At 35.7% G+C, this 14,186-nt stretch overlaps 1 protein-coding gene across 2 annotated transcripts in view; it reads right to left on the bottom strand.

Annotated features, from left to right (window-relative positions):
• Positions 1-10,806, bottom strand: part of LOC140056459 (uncharacterized) — a 31,684-nt gene extending 20,878 nt beyond the window's left edge. Inside the window, exons 1-2 of one of the 2 annotated variants that reach the window (XM_072101838.1) lie at positions 9,800-10,806; positions 1,038-1,101 (exon numbers count right to left, since the gene is read on the bottom strand). The gene's annotated coding sequence lies outside the window, so the exon portion shown is untranslated. The remainder of the gene's footprint in view (positions 1-1,037; positions 1,102-9,799) is intronic. The other variant, XM_072101846.1, reaches the window with a different exon arrangement.
• Between the last annotated feature and the right edge of the window lie 3,380 nt (positions 10,807-14,186).

Genomic DNA, 14,186 nt, shown 5'->3' with positions numbered 1-14,186 from the left:
GTGAAGAAGATGCTGAAACTAATAACAAAATTAGAGATGCATTAGAACAGAATTTAAAGGAACTCCAAGACCAATTAGATGAGAAAGAGATGGACTTAGAGGCTTGTCAGAACATCCAAAAAGACTTCGAAGATCAAGTTGCACTTCTTAATAATCACAACAAGGAACTAACAGAGAAAATGGAAAAAAAGAAGATGTAAATTTGCAACTTCATCGAGAGCTTGATGAAGCTAACCAAGAAAAGCAGAAGAAAACTTCAGAGTTAGATGAAAGAGTTACCCAGTTTATTGATGAAAAAGAAAGATTGGAAAATGAATATCGGAAAAGGTTTGAAGATGAAAGTGCCCATCAAGAAGATATCCATCGCATTGCATTAAACCAACAGCGTTCTGAAGTTGTTGCTGAAATTGATCGCAAAATGAAACCCAAAGTAGAAGAAGTTGAAGACCATTTCAAGGTTCAATTCTGTACTGAAAAATCGGACAAAGAGAACGAATTTGTTCAAGAATTCCAGAACATTCGACAGCAGTTAGCAGAATCTCATGCAGAAGAGATTGAAGCTGTTACAAAGAAAATCACAGATGAATTAACTGAAAAGCATGAGATTATGCTAGAGGAAGAAACGAAAAAGCTCTTCAAAGGAATAAATGATATATCTGAAGAGAAGGTATCGACGGAGCAGAATCGGAATAAAGATTGGATTGAAAATCAAGGAAAAGAATTAAAGGAACAAATTGTAAATATAAAAGTCGAGTTTCAACAAGTGAACGAAAAGAATTCAAAAATACAAACTGTTAACTTATTCTTTATAGTTTTGGTAAATATTGTTAATATACTTCCAGTTTTGCATTACTTGTGTTTATTCTGGCAAGGGTGGGAGTTAAGGTTAAATCATAGATGATTTGGGTGGGAGTGTAATTGCAGCCTACTTACAGGAGGCCCTCTAGAGTTCAGATAGATAAAAAGTGATAAGAGAGAATAAGACATTTTGTTATGACATAAAGTTTAGAGATAATCATTGTTAAAAGTATCTTTACCATAGGCTCCAATAAGGCTACAAGTTTTCACGGTGTTTATTCAAGTTGCTAATGATACTGTAATCTGTAGAGATACAAGAGATAGTTCAGAGAATAAATAAAGGAACATCAGTATCTACAAAATTTGTAATTTATTTATGATGGACGCCTACGGTAACAAAATCTACCAAAACTAGTATTGTTGGTATTATCTATTAGGCCTCCCAATAGCTCTTTTAACCATTTCATAAACAACATAAACGTGCACCCAGTAAGCCTAAACAAGATGGAAAACCGAGAGTAATCCATGCAAGATTGAAGACCATTTCAAGGTTCAATTCTGTACTGAAAAATCGGACAAAGAGAACGAATTTGTTCAAGAATTCCAGAACATTCGACAGCAGTTAGCAGAATCTCATGCAGAAGAGATTGAAGCTGTTACAAAGAAAATCACAGATGAATTAACTGAAAAGCATGAGATTATGCTAGAGGAAGAAACGAAAAAGCTCTTCAAAGGAATAAATGATATATCTGAAGAGAAGGTATCGACGGAGCAGAATCGGAATAAAGATTGGATTGAAAATCAAGGAAAAGAATTAAAGGAACAAATTGTAAATATAAAAGTCGAGTTTCAACAAGTGAACGAAAAGAATTCAAAAATACAAACTGTTAACTTATTCTTTATAGTTTTGGTAAATATTGTTAATATACTTCCAGTTTTGCATTACTTGTGTTTATTCTGGCAAGGGTGGGAGTTAAGGTTAAATCATAGATGATTTGGGTGGGAGTGTAATTGCAGCCTACTTACAGGAGGCCCTCTAGAGTTCAGATAGATAAAAAGTGATAAGAGAGAATAAGACATTTTGTTATGACATAAAGTTTAGAGATAATCATTGTTAAAAGTATCTTTACCATAGGCTCCAATAAGGCTACAAGTTTTCACGGTGTTTATTCAAGTTGCTAATGATACTGTAATCTGTAGAGATACAAGAGATAGTTCAGAGAATAAATAAAGGAACATCAGTATCTACAAAATTTGTAATTTATTTATGATGGACGCCTACGGTAACAAAATCTACCAAAACTAGTATTGTTGGTATTATCTATTAGGCCTCCCAATAGCTCTTTTAACCATTTCATAAACAACATAAACGTGCACCCAGTAAGCCTAAACAAGATGGAAAACCGAGAGTAATCCATGCAAGATTACTTCATTATCAAGACAGGGTAAACATCCTAAGAAAAGTGAGGAGTTGAAAAAGTCGTAGTTCGAGTAGTTACTTCAAATTCGATTAAAAAACGAAGCAGGGGTGGCGCCAGGATCTTCCCGACGCGGGGGCTACATTCCCCGACGAGGGGGCTATGCGAGCGAAGCGAGCATCACTAGGCTGGGGGCCTGGGGGCCGCCAAGAACCCCCGGTGGGGGTCCAGGGGGCGAAGCCCCCGGAAGCAACGCGTTCTAGCGTCATTTGAGGTCATTTTAATCAGATTTAGGGTAGCCATTTTTTCCATTTTTTATAATGCATAAATAAAATACTGCGTGCAAAAAAACGATGCGCGATGACTGTTTCAATCCATATTTTACAATTTAAAAAATAAAAGTTCAAAGAAAATTTAGAAAAATAGAGTTGGAGGTCCCGGAAATTGAACTTATTATACTTCAAAACATGAAACAAAATATATAAGTCCCTATCATGGTTGTGACTGAGCTAAGAAATGTTTGAAAAATAGAGATGTTAGGTCCCGGAAAATGCACTTCTTGTACTTCGAAATATGACCAGCTTTATTGTTGGGGCTGAGCTAAGAAACTGTTTAAAACTAGAGCTGCAGGTCTTCAAAAAATAGCATTTTATACTTTGGAAACATCAGGCCTAGAGGCTTAAAAAACGCAAGCGTAGACCTTTTTCAGTCAGGGAAATAAGTTTATTCCTCCCAAGTGTATGCGTGCGTACCATCTGGACTTCCGAGTGGTGAGAAATTCATGACATACAGGACATTGAAAATGTAATAACTTAGCTATAATAAGATGTTGGCTAAGCGAAAATGGCATGTTTTTTTGTTTAGTAATGGATGAAAAATTTATTTTAGGTGCCCCACGGTAAAGAAGGTTACTTGTAAATTAAAAAATTGGTGAACATACGAACAATTAACATAATTCGTTTTTGCTGCTGTAGTGTAGCGTACGTCGACGCAGTACACGACGTAACCGTCAGTAAACTTCACCTGGAAAATAACTACAGTACACATTTTGGTCCCTGGATGGAACATGATATCACGCGTCTCAACCCAACGTTGAACGATTCGTACAAAGGGATACCAACAGACAAGTGCGAACCTAGCTATTGTTTAGGAGTAAGTTAGATCGCTGGCAATAATGAATGCATATAAAGTGCATAATATCACTCTGACGTACTCTCACGGTCAATGAAACGTCGCGGTTTTCTAGGCGCTGAAGCTAGCTACAAAGTGAACGTGAACGCTTTTTACTGTATATTATAATTTATTCCCCGACAAAAAGTACCCGTGTTCCCTTCGGTAACCGTCGGTAAACTTCGCCTGGAAAATAACTACATTACACATTTTGGTCCCTGGATGGAACTTGATATCACGTGTGTTGACCCAACGTTGAACGATTCGTACAAAGGGATACCGCCAGACAAGTGCGTACCTAGCTAATGTTTAGTAGTAAGTTAGATCGCTGGCAATAAATGAATGCATAAAAGTGCATAATAGCCCTCTGACGTACTCTCACGGTCAATGGAACGTGGTTTTCTAGGCGCTGAAGCTATATGAAGTGAACGCGAACATTTTTTACTGTATATTATATTCCCCGACAAAAAGTACCCGTGTTCCCCGACGGGGGGGCTAGGCTCCCCGACGAGGGGGCTAGAGCCCCCGTAGCCCCCCCGCTGGCGCCACCACTGAAACGAAGTAGTCGAAGTTTGCAGTTCGACTTAATGAAGTCGAGCTTTTAGTCGAGTTACACACGTCTGGGTAACAAAGGCTATACATTGGCCAATGACAAGAGAGCAGACGAAATTTTCCATTTTCGTACAAAACTTTTTACGCATCAGGACTATATAAAATGAAAAATAATTGTAATCGTTAATTATTAGAACAAGATCAGTATAATTTAACAGTGAAGTACTTTCGATTAACAACAAACAAAATCTTCAAAATATATTTAAGAATCATGGTGGTACAGTAACTTTCATATTTTCTAGGCCTCCAACAAAGTATGTTTGCGACGAACCACACACTTCATAGCGTGACAAGAAAGCGCTAGGCCCCCTAAACATTCCATCGCGTGGTGAATTTCCGCATCTCCCATTGTCGCTATGGCGTGACGTAGTTCAAGTCGGACTTGCTCGAAGAAAATAATGTAATTTGTATACGGTTGTAAATAAAGATGTTTTTCATTATTATAACTTATACCAATGTATGTTTAATAAATCTAATATAAAAATAGATATTTCATTCTTCAATATCTGGCCAATATAACAACTCAATGACTGTTACGTTTTTCATAAACATCGGTTAAAAACCATTTAGTCGACCATTTAGCCTGCCCACTCCAGGACTACAAAAATCGATCAAAATCCGTCTCGATTTAGTCGAGGTTGGCCTGATTTAGTCGGCGATTTGTTGAATTTCGGTTTATGAATTAAAATGACGTCATTTTTAAAGTTTTAGCTCGAACTACGACTAAAGTTCGGTTTAAGAATACGGGCGTAAAAATCCGAGTAAGAAAATTTAAAAAATAGAAAATAACTGATATGTTAAATTAAAGATGTATTGTCCCCCAAAATCATGAAAAATAAAGATTTTTAAAATCGGACTTTGAATAGGCCATTTTGCAGTTTTAATGAAGCTGTTTACTTCCATAAGAAAAAAAACGGGGAAAAAAAAATATTTCACCTATAAAAAGACAAAATAAACAGTTAAATTACCCAAAAACTTATTGTCTTCCAGACAATTTGACCATTTTTTGCTTTAAATTACATTTTTCTCAGGTAAGTACATTTTTTTCAGACCCAATTTTTTATGAGAGTGAATAATTATTATGTGACATTAAAATAACATATTGAACAAAAAAATTTAAAAAAATATTTTTTTAGGGGGACAATATATCTTTAAGCAAAATATAAAATATATATAAATAAACCTACTATTTTACAATTTAAAATCTGGAAAAGGATTACATAGTTTTGAGAAAAGTCATAAGTCTAGTTTTGAAAGAGGAAAAGCATAAGGAATTGCGGATAGATAGAGGAAGATCATTGTAGAAATGAGGGGCCTGAAGGAGAGTTTGAAAATTTCAAGAGAGGGTTTAGGAATGTGAAGATTTCCTTTTGAGATTTGACGAGTAGTCATCCTCCCATTGGCAGTAATGTTAGTGAGGAGATGGTATAAGCATTGAGGAGCAAGAAGATTTAGGGTTTTGAAAGTAAGACAACCAAGTTGGTAGTTGAGTCTTTTCTGAAGAGGAATGGTATGGGCTAGTCTAAAGTGATCATCAGAGAGGTGTGACATAGGATTAAGTTTGAGAATAAAGCGTAAAGCTCTGTTTTGGATTTTTTGTAGTTTACTATACAGAGGTTAGTATTAGAGTTAGAACCCAAGACTGAGCAGCATGAGTGCGAGAGAATCTCAGAAAATGACTTTAAAAAAATGTAATTCGGAACTTCTAGATATAGAATATTCAGCAGCCATAACATCTATGAAAAATAATAAGTCTCCTTATGGTACTGATATTCTGCCTATAGAATTTTATAAAATGTTTTGGAATGTTGTTAGGTATGTTTAATGCAATCAATTTCATATTCCCAACATACAGGTATGTTATCTCAACGAAGAGGAGTTATATCTTTATTACCAAAAGGAGAAAAAAATCCAACAGAGTTAAAAAATTGGCGTCCAATAATATCGCTACTAAACGTAGACTACAAAAATATAGCAAAACTAATTGCTACACGAATGAAAGAAACGTTGGCAAATATAATAAACCTGGACCAAACGTTTTTTTTTTTAAATCGCTACATAGAGAAAATATTCGTCTTGTATTAGATAAAAAAAAAAACGCTATAGAAAAACATTTTTAAATGTTTTTCTTTAGCGTTTTTTTTTAAATAATTTGTTATTATTTGTTGATTTCAAAAAGGCCTTCGATAAGATTAAGTTTGTTAAAGAATTCCTCGACAAATTTGGTTTGGAGAAATGATAAAAAAAACTGGTTTAAATTAATGTTGTATACTGATATTTCAAGCTGTGTAGTTAATAATGGCTTTACCTCGAATTATTTAACCATCGAGGGGACTACGACAGTGTTGCCCTTATTTCCATATTTATTTATTTATTGCGGCAGAATTGCTTGAGATATCAGTGAAACAAAATAAACACTTTAAAGGTATTACCATTACAAATACTGATAAGAATAAATCAACTAGCAGATGATACTGTGTGTTCTTCTTGCAGGATGAATATTTACTGAATACAGCAATAGAAATTCTTGATAACTGCTACATTTTCTGGTCTAAATGACAACTTTGATAAAAGTAATATTTTAAGACTAGGCACTTTTACCAATACCAATTTTAAAATTGTACCAAGAATTTGTTTTGGACAGATGGGCCAATCAAATACCTCGGAGTATATGTTTCGGGGAACGCTAATCAACTTGTTACACTTAACTTTGAAAATAAATTGGATCGAATAAAAAGCGTTCTCAACATGTGAAAACTAAGAGGTTTATCTTTGATTAGAAAAGTATTAATAATCAAGTCTTTGGCATTACCAATTTTATCATATAATTCAATTTCAAATTTACCAACACCTGATGTAGAATATATTAACAAACTACAAAATGTGTTCTTTGATTTTCTTTGGGATGGAAAACAAAACAAGGGCGGTTTAAAAATGTCACATATTTCGAGTTACATCCATTCTCTTAAATTGTGTTGGATAAAACGGTACCTGGATGATGGGGATGCAAAATGGAAAGTTTTTTTAACCATAGAGTTTGAGGCCATTTGTGAGAAAAACATATTCTCCTCTGCTTACAAAATTATCCACATTTTATAGAGATGTATCGCTACGTATCCGGATATTCACTCCCTGGACATTTACCCCCGGAAAACTACCCCCGGACAACCACCATCTGGACAACTACCCCCTTAGGACAACTACCCCTTTAGGACAACTACCCCCCGGACAAATAACCCCCGGACAATTACCCCCCCCCCCGGACAATTATCCCTCGGACAATTACTCCCCCCCCAGGTAATTACCCCCCGGACAAATACCCCCCGGACAACTACCCCCTTAGGACAACAACCCCCTTAGGACAACTACCCCCTGGACAACTACCCCCCGGACAATTACCCCCTAGGAACAATTACCCCCCGGACAATTACCACCCGGACAATTACCCCCCCCCCGGGTAATTACCCCGCGGACAACTACCTCTGACACAATACTCCCCGTAGGACAACTACTTCCTGAACCTGGACAATACTCTGAGGGCAAATAATCATTTAGGACAACTACCTCCGTAGGACAACTCCCCTGGACAACTACCCCCCGGACAATTACCCCCTAGGAACAATTACCCCCTGACAATTACCCCAGGACAATTCTCCCCCACCCCGGGTAATTACCCCGCGGACAACTACCTCTGACACAATACTCCCCGTAGGACAACTACCTCCTGGACCTGGACAATACTCCGAGGGCAAATAATCTTTTAGGACAACTACCTCCGTAGGACAACTAACCCCTGGACAACTACCACCCAGACAACTATCCCTTTAGAACAACTACCCCCCGGACGGACAACTACCACCCAGACCATTCAACAACCTGACTCTGCAACAGTGTATAATAGGAATTAATAACTATATTTTAATTCGTTACTTTGAGGAATTACTATTCATTATTGTAAACAAAAGTAAAAGATTGAACATAAATATAGTCCTAAGGGAGGGGGTAGATGTCTGGGGGGGGTAGTTGTCCAGGGGGTAGTTGACCGGGGGGTAGTTACCCGGGGGGTAGTTATCCTAAGGGGGTGGTTGTCCTAAGGGGGTTGTTGTCCGGGGGTAGTTGTCCGGGGGGTTGTTATCCTAAGGGGGTAGTTGTCCTAAGGGGGTAGTTGTCCGGATGGTAAACATCCGGGGGTAACTGTCCAGGGGGTAGGTGTCCTAGAACCGTACTGCTAGCCTGGAGTGTATACCATTATTCACTAAATCCAGATACTGCAAATGAAATATAATTGTCAGGTACTTTACAATTGCTGTTTCGTTAAAAGAACTTTTAATATTCAAAACTTGTGGTGGAATGCAGGTTTCCGTACAATTAAAGATGTAACTAATTCCAAAGGATCTTTCCTCTCGCAGAATGATCTTGAAACAAAGTATGGAATTGAAACTAATTAAAATTTCGTTTGTATGGTGCGATTCTGCATTATCCCAATGAACTGGAAGGTAATTCTCAATGAAAACTAAGAAATACTTAATAAAGCTGATATTTATTGTCATGAAACTGTATTTAAAATTAAAAGAACATGTAATAATTGTATAGTATATCACACTATTGTAGCAATTGTTACAAACGACATCAATGAAGTAAATTTGAAATGGTCAAACATGGGCAATTTTGATTTACAAGACTCCTTTTTGTTACTCCATAAGCTACACATTGATGAACAAGGCCAACAGCCATAAGTCGCGTGCTCTCAGAAAAAAATGAACTTTCAAAAAGTAATGTACTTTAAAACTTTTCTGTATATCAAAACAGTTCAAAAAGTACAGAAAAGCGATAAAACGCATAGTGATACCGGACCGACAGACAGACCGACAGACCGACCGACCGACATAGTGAACTATTGAGTCGCGTCCACGCGACTAAAAATTAATCAGTAAATATTGTTGAACTTTTAAAGCTGCCTTATATAAAGCTGTAAAACAAATAATATTTGGAGCATAAATTTGTTTCATTTTTTCTTTTACAATTACCACACTTCCGATTTACCGGTACTAGAAAGATTTGTTTATTAGATAAAAAGATCGGTAACAATGAGAGGCCTGTTATTGTACTTTGTACTTCCTTATATTATTCATATTGGAGCAATAATACACTGTGCTATTTAAAACTTAAAGATAGAAAACAAGCACCACCAGTTTCTGTATCACTGTTTGTTATTCACGATTTCATTATTTTTTCTCAAGGTGTGTAGGCCTAAAGCAGAATAATGAATGCTTGCTTTATCAAACTTCCAGTTTGCTTGTAAGCCTTACCAGATCGATTTATTTGTTACGAAAAATATCGATAATAATGTTCTTGTACTTTTTATAACTTTATGTTTATGAATATTGTTACTAGCAAGAATACATTGTGGTTTATATAAGTTTAGAATAGATAAACCAGCACTACAAGTTGTTGTATAATTTGCAGCTGTATAGCAATTATCAATCACAACTGAATACTAGTTTTAATGTACAAGATTAACTTATTTATAACAAACTGTCGCGACACAACGACATTTCTTGATTTTAAGCTAAATAGACAGGCATCATTAATTCTTCCCAACGATTTAAAGTAGCACTAAAGAGCAGAATTATTTTTATTTATTAATTACAACATAACGTACTCCTAGGTAACTAAAATATAACGAATGTCAATTCCAGGAAGGGATCTGACCCTTCAGCTAATAACAAGCACAGTCTGTAATCGAAGCTTAAATAGGGTTTCAAGCCAATTTTAACGTAAAACAGACTATTGATACTTACTTTATCCATATACGTCGAGTTTTTGGTAATTCACTGTATGGGATGCAAATCCCACTAATGGGAAATTTGTAAACAAACAACTGTTAGAAAACTTCAGTTTTGACGGCTGCACACGAACTTTGGAAAGAAACTGTCACTGACAACAAATCCAACAAATTATTCAGAAAATTAGGTGACCTGTGACATCTTAAACATATAAGGAACTGATCTTACCATATATGGTTAATTTTACGCCTATTAATGTTTATTAAACAGCTATAAAATGACGTAGCCTATACTTTATACTAATGTTTTCGCGCGAAACGTTGACGCTTCTGTGCCGAGAGAGGGCTTCTAAAATTTATGACGTCATGCGAAGTCGAAAATTCAGCGATAACGGTCATATTTCCCAACGCGGCTCTCCGACTGTTAAATAATCACTAAACTCAGTTACAGCAGGGAAGAGTTAAATTACAATTGTAATTTAACTCTTCCCTGGTTACAGCATTATTTCAACTTTATTATAATATGACTAAAAACAAACGTGCTGGATAATAATTATCTAACACCTATGCTTATATTTTAAAGTTGTATTGTCCCCCAAAACATGAAAAATAAAGATGAGAAAAATCAAATTTTGAATAGACCGTTTTGTAGTTATAATAAAGTTATTCACTTTCGCCGAAAAAAAATCAGAAAAAAATATTGATTTCGCTTATAAAAAATCAAAATAAGTTTACCATTTTTTCGAACTCATAAGCTCAGAAATTCCTAAATAACGATGGTTAGCTAACAACTCATAAATATGCATGATATGTTAATGAGCATCCAAACAGGGGAGATCCGATCTGTTATCTTCACCACATAAACAAGCATGTGCGACGAACCATGGATTAAAGAATAGAAGGGTATGCATCGACGGTGACATCAAATGATTTTATAACGCGCTTGCCTATACTAAAGCACTGCTGCCAATCAAACAAACACGCTCATTGAACTCCGTGTCTCTAACCGCGGCCCTCTGTAGAACGCTGCGAATCAACTGTTACATTTTTTTAGACCACAAAAGTAAAAGATTGAACATAAATATAGTCCTAGATGTCTGGGGTGGGGGTAGTTGTCCAGGGGGTAGTTGACCGGGGGGTAGTTACCCGGGGGGTAGTTATCCTAAGGGGGTAGTTGTCCTAAGGGGGTTGTTGTCCGGGGGGTAGTTGTCCGGGGGGTTGTTATCCTAAGGGGGTAGTTGTCCTAAGGGGGTAGTTGTCCGGGGAGTAGTTGTCCGGGGGGTAGTTGTCCTAAGGGGGTAGTTGTCCGGGTGGTAAACATCCGGGGGTAACTGTCTAGGGGGTAGGTGTCCTAGAACCGTACTGCTAGCCTGGAGTGTATACCATTATTCACTAAATCCAGATACTGCAAATGAAATATAATTGTCAGGTACTTTACAATTGCTGTTTCGTTAAAAGAACTTTTAATATTCAAAACTTGTGGTGGAATGCAGGTATCCGTACAATTAAAGATGTAACTAATTCCAAAGGATCTTTCCTCTTGCAGAATGATCTTGAAACAAAGTATGGAATTAATTGAAAGTAATTAAAATTTCGTTTGTATGGTGCGATTCTGCATTATCCCAATGAACTGGAAGGTAATTCTCAATGAAAACTAAGAAATACTTAATAAAGCTGATATTTATTGTCATGAAACTGTATTTAAAATTAAAAGAACATGTAATAATTGTATAGTATATCACACTATTGTAGCAAATGTTACAAATGACATCAATGAAGTAAATTTGAAATGGTCAAACATGGGCAATTTTGATTTACAAGACTCCTTTTTGTTACTCCATAAGCTACACATTGATGAACAAGGCCAACAGCCATAAGTCGCGTGCTCTCAGAAAAAAATGAACTTTCAAAAAGTAATGTACTTTAAAACTTTTCTGTATATCAAAACAGTTCAAAAAGTACAGAAAAGCGATAAAACGCATAGTGATACCGGACCGACAGACAGACCGACAGACCGACCGACCGACATAGTGAACTATTGAGTCGCGTCCACGCGACTAAAAATTAATCAGTAAATATTGTTGAACTTTTAAAGCTGCCTTATATAAAGCTGTAAAACAAATAATATTTGGAGCATAAATTTGTTTCATTTTTTCTTTTACAATTACCACACTTCCGATTTACCGGTACTAGAAAGATTTGTTCATTAGATAAAAAGATCGGTAACAATGAGAGGCCTGTTATTGTACTTTGTACTTCCTTATATTATTCATATTGGAGCAATAATACACTGTGCTATTTAAAACTTAAAGATAGAAAACAAGCACCACCAGTTTCTGTATCACTGTTTGTTATTCACGATTTCATTATTTTTTCTCAAGGTGTGTAGGCCTAAAGCAGAACAATGAATGCTTGCTTTATCAAACTTCCAGTTTGCTTGTAAGCCTTACCAGATCGATTTATTTGTTACGAAAAATATCGATAATAATGTTCTTGTACTTTTTATAACTTTATGTTTATGAATATTGTTACTAGCAAGAATACATTGTGGTTTATATAAGTTTAGAATAGATAAACCAGCACTACAAGTTGTTGTATAATTTGCAGCTGTATAGCAATTATCAATCACAACTGAATACTAGTTTTAATGTACAAGATTAACTTATTTATAACAAACTGTCGCGACACAACGACATTTCTTGATTTTAAGCTAAATAGACAGGCATCATTAATTCTTCCCAACGATTTAAAGTAGCACTAAAGAGCAGAATTATTTTTATTTATTAATTACAACATAACGTACTCCTAGGTAACTAAAATATAACGAATGTCAATTCCAGGAAGGGATCTGACCCTTCAGCTAATAACAAGCACAGTCTGTAATCGAAGCTTAAATAGGGTTTCAAGCCAATTTTAACGTAAAACAGACTATTGATACTTACTTTATCCATATACGTCGAGTTTTTGGTAATTCACTGTATGGGATGCAAATCCCACTAATGGGAAATTTGTAAACAAACAACTGTTAGAAAACTTCAGTTTTGACGGCTGCACACGAACTTTGGAAAGAAACTGTCACTGACAACAAATCCAACAAATTATTCAGAAAATTAGGTGACCTGTGACATCTTAAACATATAAGGAACTGATCTTACCATATATGGTTAATTTTACGCCTATTAATGTTTATTAAACAGCTATAAAATGACGTAGCCTATACTTTATACTAATGTTTTCGCGCGAAACGTTGACGCTTCTGTGCCGAGAGAGGGCTTCTAAAATTTATGACGTCATGCGAAGTCGAAAATTCAGCGATAACGGTCATATTTCCCAACGCGGCTCTCCGACTGTTAAATAATCACTAAACTCAGTTACAGCAGGGAAGAGTTAAATTACAATTGTAATTTAACTCTTCCCTGGTTACAGCATTATTTCAACTTTATTATAATATGACTAAAAACAAACGTGCTGGATAATAATTATCTAACACCTATGCTTATATTTTAAAGTTGTATTGTCCCCCAAAACATGAAAAATAAAGATGAGAAAAATCAAATTTTGAATAGACCGTTTTGTAGTTATAATAAAGTTATTCACTTTCGCCGAAAAAAAATCAGAAAAAAATATTGATTTCGCTTATAAAAAATCAAAATAAGTTTACCATTTTTTCGAACTCATAAGCTCAGAAATTCCTAAATAACGATGGTTAGCTAACAACTCATAAATATGCATGATATGTTAATGAGCATCCAAACAGGGGAGATCCGATCTGTTATCTTCACCACATAAACAAGCATGTGCGACGAACCATGGATTAAAGAATAGAAGGGTATGCATCGACGGTGACATCAAATGATTTTATAACGCGCTTGCCTATACTAAAGCACTGCTGCCAATCAAACAAACACGCTCATTGAACTCCGTGTCTCTAACCGCGGCCCTCTGTAGAACGCTGCGAATCAACTGTTACATTTTTTTAGACCAAAACGTAACCATGTAGAAATCGTATGCGCAGTCTGAATGTTCTATTGACATGTCTGCGTCGATGATTAATTGACAACAAAAATATATTGCTGAACAATTCTGTTTTAGTTTCATCACAATCGGACTACGAAAAGTTCACTTTCTTACGACTGGTAATTTTAAGTAGTTGGTAATATTAATAAAATATGCAATTTTTATTTGAATTATTATTATTTGCCTGCCATCTTCTGTCATTAAAATTGCGTTAATCTATAGAATATTAAATTATGCATTTGACCATGTATGTTGTTAGCGTGGCCGGTGTTCACACATACAACAATCGTGTTTTTAAAATATGGCTAAGCAGTGGTTTCTTCATAAATCTCCTTAATTATCGATGTGATTATATTTAAATTGTAGTGCCTGGTGATTGGCTAATG

This window comes from Antedon mediterranea, chromosome 1 (assembly GCF_964355755.1).
Source record: "Antedon mediterranea chromosome 1, ecAntMedi1.1, whole genome shotgun sequence".
Classification (NCBI taxonomy): Eukaryota; Metazoa; Echinodermata; class Crinoidea; order Comatulida; family Antedonidae; genus Antedon; species Antedon mediterranea.
This window is presented reverse-complemented; position numbering and strand designations above follow the sequence as displayed.